This window comes from Anoplophora glabripennis, unplaced genomic scaffold (genome assembly GCF_000390285.2).
Source record: "Anoplophora glabripennis isolate ALB-LARVAE unplaced genomic scaffold, Agla_2.0 scaffold695, whole genome shotgun sequence".
Lineage (NCBI taxonomy): Eukaryota > Metazoa > Arthropoda > Insecta > Coleoptera > Cerambycidae > Anoplophora > Anoplophora glabripennis.
The window spans coordinates 6,018-14,734 of record NW_019416777.1 but is presented as its reverse complement, the minus strand read 5'-3'; the positions used below and the strand labels follow the sequence as shown (position 1 = coordinate 14,734).

General features: G+C 32.4%; 1 pseudogene; it reads right to left on the bottom strand.

Moving 5' to 3' along the window:
• Window positions 1–1,153: 1,153 nt before the first annotated feature.
• Window positions 1,154–8,717, bottom strand: part of LOC108913482 — a 10,191-nt pseudogene continuing 2,627 nt past the window's right edge.

Sequence of the window (8,717 nt, the reverse complement as noted above, 5' to 3'; positions counted from 1 at the left end):
TTTTGGAATATAAATTCGTTTATTTTTTGTTACTTCACACCAAAGTATGTTATTTGAAAATTCAATTTCATGTTGTAATAGTTTATGTTTAGTGCTATTGTTGTTTTGTGTCTTTAGTAAGTCTGTTAAGTGTTGACTCTTTATCATGCTCTTGCGCATGTTGTATTTGTTCTAAATTTACTTCGAAATTATTAATCATGTTAACTATGTTTTCATTTACTCTAGAAAGACTATCAGCAATAATGTTATATTTTCCTTTTATGTGTCTGATAACTGATGTGAATTGAGTAATAAATTCTAAATATCGAAATTGTCTTGGACTTTTCTCTGTTTTTGAAGTCAAAATGTTAATAAGAGGTTTATGATCTGTAAAAACAATGACTTCTCTTCCTTCTATTAAATATTTAAAATGTTTAATACTCACGTAAATCGCTAAAAGTTCTCTGTCGAATGTCGAATATTGTTGTTGCGTCGGTGTGAGTTTTTTTGAATAATGTGCTAAAGGTGTATTTATATTGTTGTGTGATTGCTCCAGAACCGCACTTATTCCATTGTTTGAAACATCTACTTTTAAAATTAATTTGCAATTTAGTACGTGCACGTCCAGATTGCTTCGGACTCGCTACATGTGTGAAGCTCTTCTCTAATTGGCTGACGTTCCAAGTGACTCAATCAAATCTGATGGTCCGGATTTGAACCCTCTAGATCTTTTTTGTTTGTTGATATATGAAACAAAATGTATTGTCGATGCAATAACTTTGAACAATTTTTGTAGAGCATATCGTCTAGTGATAGGCAATTCGTTTATTCGTTTAATTCTTCTGCTACTTTTAAACGAGATTTGAATAAGTTTCAGCGTTTTCGAACACAAATTTTAAACCGTCAAAATCGACATCAGCGCTTTCGCACTGCGGCGCGCGGCAACTTCGATATCAAAGGTACAGCTGGCTGCCGCACTAGGGACGGCTGTAAATTCGTTTAAATCTTCATGTGAATTTTTTTTCAATTTAAAACGTATCTAATATTTTAGACCATCAATTGCTTAATAAAAGTTGCTCATTTTCGTGCCCTCTATCATCCTTTTCAAGGAACGCACTTATTTCGGAAACACCCTGTATAGTCATTGAAATATTCTTTCCTGAAAACATATACCTTAGCTTTTCGCAACCACTGTCGCAGCCTCATAAATTCTTGAGGTGTCGTTAGCGTCGAGCACATCTTTAATATTCAAGTAAGGCCTTTGACTAGGTGTGGAATAAATAACTTCTACTAATCCAGCCGCTTTCATTGCTAGAACGTGACTTTCTGCCACGATTATTCCAACAGGCTGGTCGTACTACTGGACACTTCCACTGCAGAAAAGTTCTTCCTGAACGAAGAAGGAGGTCATCGTTGGAGTAAAGGAGTTCTCACCCGGAACGTCTTCTTTTCCGAAATACGCGACCAGGTGTCGCCTTCAACGAGAAAATAAAATCCTCTTTAAATAACTAAATATCCCACCCACTTTATTTGTTTTCTTTCCAATACCATCAATATTATTGCTATTAACAGTATGTTTTTAGTTATTAGTTTTAAATATAGAGTGATATTTGCTATTTATTTTACAGAAAATCATTACAGAAGACTTTAAATTACCAAAGCTGTTGATGTATCGACATTAAGAATTTGTGAATTAGCCATCGCCTTTGCTGTTACTTTGGTTTTTTAAATGGAAACACACATTTTTTATATTTTTTTCGGATTCTACATAAAAAATAAAGGGTACTTTGTGTAGAATAGTTCTATTCAAATATTCACAGTTTTTGAGATATCTCGCTTGAAAGGTTTTTCTAGTCGATATTGGCTGCTTACATTTTCTGATACTGACATGTTATACTAATAGCTACTAAGCCCATTTTTTTATCAGATGTTTAGTAAGGATGACTCTTCCGAATCATACTCCAAAAACTGGGTTGCGTTATACAGGGTGACCAAAATATCATGTCAAAATTGCCAATTGAAAAACTGAAAAATCTCCAATTTTTTAAATGGAACACCCTGTATATTTTCATACCNTGATATTTTGGTCACCCTGTATAACGCAGGCCAGTTTTTGGAGCATGATTCGGAAGAGTCACCCTTACTAAACATCTGATAAAAAAATGGGCTTCCTAGCTATTAGTATAACCTGTCAGTATCAGAAAATGTAAGCAACCAATATCGACTAGAAAAACCTTTCAAGCGAGATATCTCAAAAACTGTGAATATTTGAATAGAACTATTCTACACAAAGTACCATTTGTTTTTGATGTAGAATCCGAAAAAAAATATAAAAAATGTGTGTTTCCAATTAAAAAACCAAAGTTGGTGTATGTCCAGGAAAAGTGGAACACCCTGTATTGTTGAATATATTTTTAATTTGTACATTCCAAGAAATGTGGCAACACAGTAAAAAGAAAAATCCATATATTCCTCATTTTAACATAGATATTGGACTTTCCCGCACTAGTGGGACACACTGCATATTATAAAGCCCTATTAAATGGCCTTAGCATATTTGAGAATTTGTCAGGATATTTTGATTGCGGTTTTTAAAATAAACCACTTAATTCCAGAAAGGTACTCTTGTTCCAAGTCGACAACACTAACCGTTTTCGAGGAAAAGATGCATTTAATGCTTTGGGACACTTTTAAAGACAAATTAAAATTGCAATATAGTGAAATAGATTTCGAACTTAAAAAAATATTATGATTCGGTAAGGTAAGGACTATAATCTATCTAACCATTGTGACTAATTTATAAGAACAATAATAATTTGCGTAGTTTTAACCGGAGAACGAGGTCCCAAATTCCTGTCACAAAGTGTTAAATGAGTTTTTTTCTCGACAATGCTTAATGTTGTCGAGTTAAAATAAAAAACCTGTTTTTAATGACCCTTAATAGGAATAAGTAGCTTTATTGTCTAATTATACATATCATTTACAGGACAATGTTAAACTTAAACAATAAAAAATTACAATTATAAACTGTAGTAATAAAGTTACTGAAACATAATTTTATAAAGTCTAAAGCCTGTATTGCATATAAAAATTTTATGTATTTTCTTTATATTTATAAAAACAATAAAATTTTATAAAATGAAAGCTGTGGCTGTCTGATCATAGCTATCTCGGGTAGAGGCATTGTAAACTTTTTAGTCGTTAAAAAAGTTTTTGCTACATAATATACGTTTTCACGGAAAATTTCTAGTGTTTTTGTTACGCTCAACATTAACCTATAATTAATAATACACGTGTTTGCAAACAAGATTATTGGATAAATATAGGGAAGGTAGTATTTTTTATTCAACAATAGACCAGTATCTGCTACTTGCCTCTAATACACAAGCATCAATTTTACATTCAAAATTTGAGTCACTTTTTTAATCGTATCAAACAAGCTTATGCTAGAACTCAACTGTTAGACAATAAATTAAATCTTTAATATCACGTGTTTTTTGGCAAACCGTAAACAAAAAAGTTCCAGCCGACTTACTGATCAATAAGGTATATCAATAAATCAGTCATCATTGTTTACATACAATGATCTTGTATATAAATATTCAAATTCTATTTATTTATATTAAAGTACAGTTTTGACTCCACCCGTACATGTTTTGACTCACCTGAGCATTGTGCTAATGCTTCAACTTTGATAATGGGCTCTGTAACAGGATAGTTCTGCCGAATTGTGCCAAATTCTTGGATTCCTGTAGATAGCGGTCTCTCAAGAAGCAATCTACCACTCCTATTTCTACTGGAAACCAGATCTGCTGGAGCTATACTCAACACAAAATACAAAAACGAAAACGTCAAAAATTGTTTTGCTTTTATTATTATTTTATTTTTATTTAAATCGATCATTACTTAAAATATCACATAAAACACATTTATTAAGCAAAATTTACTTCTCAATTGTAACAAGTACCTTGTAAAAGAGAGATACATATAGCTAAAATTTTCCTGAATTCTGGCTTTGGATATGGTAGAACAGGTTGAATTTCAGCGACCAAAATTTGGAACGCTTGCTTCAGCACATCGTTGTTGAATAAAATTTTTCCTGGTAAGAAAATTTCTAGGCTTGAAGCATGCACAAACTGAGGGAGATGGCTCCATATACAATTCTCGCAGATACCACAATCTGGTAGTTCAATTGTAACAGAAAACCAGCGTTCACAAGAGCATGAGTATTTTGTGCCCTACCCATTATCTAGAAGAATTATAGGAGAACATTTAGTGTATTTTTAGTTATTAAAGTAATTTTCTGAATACCTTATATGTCAAATATTTGTAGCTAGAATCCAAAGCGCTAAGAACGACCTATTTTATAAGCTTTTTATTCATGTCTATATTGACAAATTCTTTAGGGCTGACCCTCACCTCGTTTCTTTGTGAATCAACTAAAAATAAATACAAATAAAAAAGTAATACTTAAATTTTCCAAAGCAAGTCAAGAACACCAGCTGACTGTTACAGTACAGTACATTAAGATTATATCTCACCTATCACTAAAACTGCGTTGAATGTTTCCAAAAGCACGAAAATGTCAGATGCAAATTCGTTATGACAATATTTAGTCATCAGATTCCCAGCTATTGTACCAATCTAAAACAACATTAGTAGGTCTATATTCTATAGACTTGTTACAAAACTGTCAATAATTGAGGAGTGATCGTTCAAAATCAGACATATCCTCATTAGTCTAGGAGCCAAATAGGGTTCCGTGGCCAATCAGGGTGCCACGGCTGCAAACAACTTATTTTTAAGTATCACTCCTAATATACGTGCGTCTCTTCACGGGTTTGATAAAGAAAAATTAATAACTATATGGCATGAAATGATTGTTAGGATGCGAGAAACAATATCCGGTAACTTTTTTGCTTTTCATCGAAGATGAATAATAAAAAGAGCCTTATAAACAAATAAAATCAGCAATTTCGTTGAAATTTCACAACTTTCTAAGCTGTCATTAATTGTTAAATAAACCATCTTACCTATTTTGTAAAATAAGGCTCAAGCTTTAAAACGAGATGACGTGCGTCTCAATCCATCCAATAGAACCAGAGATATGGTAAAATTGGTGCGCGCGGAGACGGATAATGTAAGATATTTGCTCTAAATTTGCAATAACTTTGGTTAAAGTTAATCTTTTTTTAATTTTCAAAAAAATATATGTTTTTTATGAAAAAACGCATTAATTAACGTATAAAAAATTCTATCTATCAAAATAAACTTTTCACAGCCATGTAAATATTTAATTTGTTAATAACAATTAAACTGACCACTTTCAGGTTTTGCAACTAAATTTTTTGGATTGGGTCAAAATACTTATGAATAAGTTGTTTGCAGCTGTGACACTCTGATTTGCCACGGATTCATGTCTGACTCCTAGTATAACAGTCGAGTCCTGAGCAAAATTCAAAGAACTGCTTATTCATTACGGAAAAATGTATATCCTCAAAAAAAAAGCACAGGAATGTGGATAAGGTATGTTTCTGCATGAGTTCAGACGGTATGTTTGGTTCTGATTTACTGATATGCTTTTTTGTCAATAATGTAAGTAAATAACTTACATTTCACTCAGGAATATTTGCTACTAGTGCAATATGTTTGACCATAGTGGTCAAATATGCATTTGCATTTCCTTCAGCTACTTCAGTGAAAACTTCTATAACATTGTTTAAGGCAAAGTTTCCACCTAAAGTCAGCGTAGTAGTCGTTACGGAATATGTTGTTAGTTCAGTTACACCTGCAACGTCTATATTCACTTCTGGAGGAGTTGTCACTCCGTAAACACTTAAACATAAAATGTAAAATTACTTCTAACTTCTAATATGAACAGAAATAATGAAGACATTAAATTTAAGTAGCATATAAGCGCTATAATTACCTTTCGGAGTATTTCCAGCAACCAGCATGTATGTCTTTGTCCCTAATGAGTTTAAAATGAGCAATCGTGGCTGCAGTTTGTACAATTTTATCCAGATATAAATTCCTTGTACCCTACTTTTTCCTTGTCACATTTCTCTTTACATTGGTTAAAGCATTTGCCTTTTTGCAAGGTTTCAAATCCTCAATATCTTCCAATTTGTGTTCTAAACATAAAAATTAAGCTACAACTTTTCAATTCTATCCAAACTGACATGAAAATATAGTAAATTCCATTATGCTTATTCTAGAGAACACAAGCAAATATAAAATTTTTCAACAACTTATCACATATTTGGATACTAAATAGCGTCGCTAGTCGCTATATGAAAATCCCTTACTTGCATCTGAAGCTAATTGCCTAAACGCCTGCAAAATAGGCCTGTAGCCGATGTATCTACAAATATTGCCACCGAAAGCATCCTCGATATCTTGCGATTGAGTTTTCGGACCAGATTCATTTAAGGCGTAGGTACATGTTCATAACCATTCCTGGAGAGCAAAATCCACATTGCGAGCCATTGTTGTTCGCCAGAAGTTCTTGAATTGGGTGGTATTCACCGATGGGCCCACCAATCCTCTCGATGGTATGGATCGTCCAGCCATGAGCGGAAAATAAAGGCACCAATCACTGAAATTATAAAACGTTGAATGATAGAAAATATTTATTATCGAAAATATCATTTAAAATATGTCGTATAGATTCTGATGACCAAGTTGTCGAATAAAATGAAAAATGCTCTCGAAGACAAAAAACGTCGATGACAAAATATCGTTGGCTTAGAAAATTTTGAGAGGCATATCGCTTTTTTTTCAAATGAAAATCTCCAATGAAAGCCAACATTTCTAAATCACAGTTGTGGAGTGCATGACACATTCAAGACACGCCAATAAAATCAAGATAAATTCAACAGAGGCGAGAGCTTAGGACTACTTGGATTTGGAAACAGCTCAGCCATAAAAATCAAGGACTAGAGCGCCACAAACTAGTGACTAAACCGTCCACCAGAATGGAATGAAATGCGTATAGCAAATACAATAAATACCGGCCAGGGCACTCAGTTTCCAAGTTTCTTGAAGACAAAATCGTTTCGTAAATAAATGTATTTCAATATCAGTGTTGAACTGGTCCCAAATAATGAATTAGCTATAGTCGTAGAGATGAATTAGACGCCCTCTCTACGGGGATGGTAGGGTGGAAGGCTTGGATCAATGTGTGAAATTGATACCGATCGGTGTTTGACCATCCCCCTAATTAATGAGGTTTTCCAGATTTCCCTCATTCCTTCACTGAATGGTGGTTAGGGCTTATCAACGTAAGTCGTTCCTAAGCGCACATGTGACCTACATAATAATAATATGCCGCCCCCTCTCCCGCACAAATCTCCGAATTCTGACATTTGAAATTAATTTTATATATTTTGTTTATTTTTCAATTTTGAAGTAGCTCTTGACCAGGATTAAACTTAAACTAGAATATTTTTTTACTATTCTCTCTACTATTCCCCTAATTTTTCTTTTTGCATTGCAGCACTAGGATGCTAAAAGGTAACACTTACTATTTGACTGGTACTATTTTTACAACCTTATTGACATAAACGACATATAGTTATCATGATAACTATATGTTAATGTTTTTTTATCGACTTTTGTTGTCGCTACTTACAGAGTTAACAGCAAATACCCTTTTTGTGTCACCCGACAGTTTCTTCAACTGCCACTATGCAAGCACCACATCCTCCTTCAAAGCACAATTTTTTGGTTCCTATTAGATGTAGGTTATCCCGCAAATAAGCGTCAAGTGTGGTTTCTGGTGTCACTGTTTCTACTTTAACTGCAAATAGAAAGACAAATTAAAATTTGGTCTAAAATGTTCGTGCTGCTAACAGAATTATATAATACAAAATATCAACTGAAAAAATACTATCATGTAGATAATCACTTTGAAATACTGTTTTTTAAAATTTCAGCCAAATATTATAAATACAACGTAGAACTTGGAACAAATAAAAATAATGAGTAAAAAAAATTAGTTAAAATTACAATCGTCAATGTAAATTTGTATCTAAATTTATAAATCTCTTTCCGACGTTGAAGTTTATCTCGTATTAAAGTGCACGATCATATCAAAAATTATTTTAAATGTATAATGGATTTAATGCGTTTAATCACTCAAATATTATAAAAACAGTATTTTTTATCAAACACACTTCGCACTGTCTGTTCAGGTATTTACAGGGACAACAAGTAATTAACAACAGGTTCTGTTTTAAGTATTTTTGGCAAGTACGTACTGACAATAAAAGCTGTATGATAATGTTTTATGTCCTACTATAACTGTGAACAAATATGTGAAATGTAAATTTATTATTTATTGTTGTAAAAACTTGATCTTTATTAACTACTTGAATTTGAAATTTTTTATTGTATTAAGTGTATAAATAATTTATTTAATATATTTAATATTGAAAAAAAATATAATATGAAACAAAAATATCTGAGTATTTGGGATGGCTAAAAAAGTGTGTCATAAACATAATAGGCTATTGATTATAGGATTTTAAAAGGAACTATGACGTTTAAGATATTTTATTACATGCATCGTTCAAATGGTCATTTTAGATTTTGCAGTTTTTTAAATATAGCACGAAAACGAAGCAAAATTTCGGCATAGTTCATAGGATAAATTTTGTAGAGAATTGAATTTCCCATCGAAATGGCTTCTTTAAAAAATTGAAAAGAAAAATTTTATGCGAAAAATCGTTAATAAA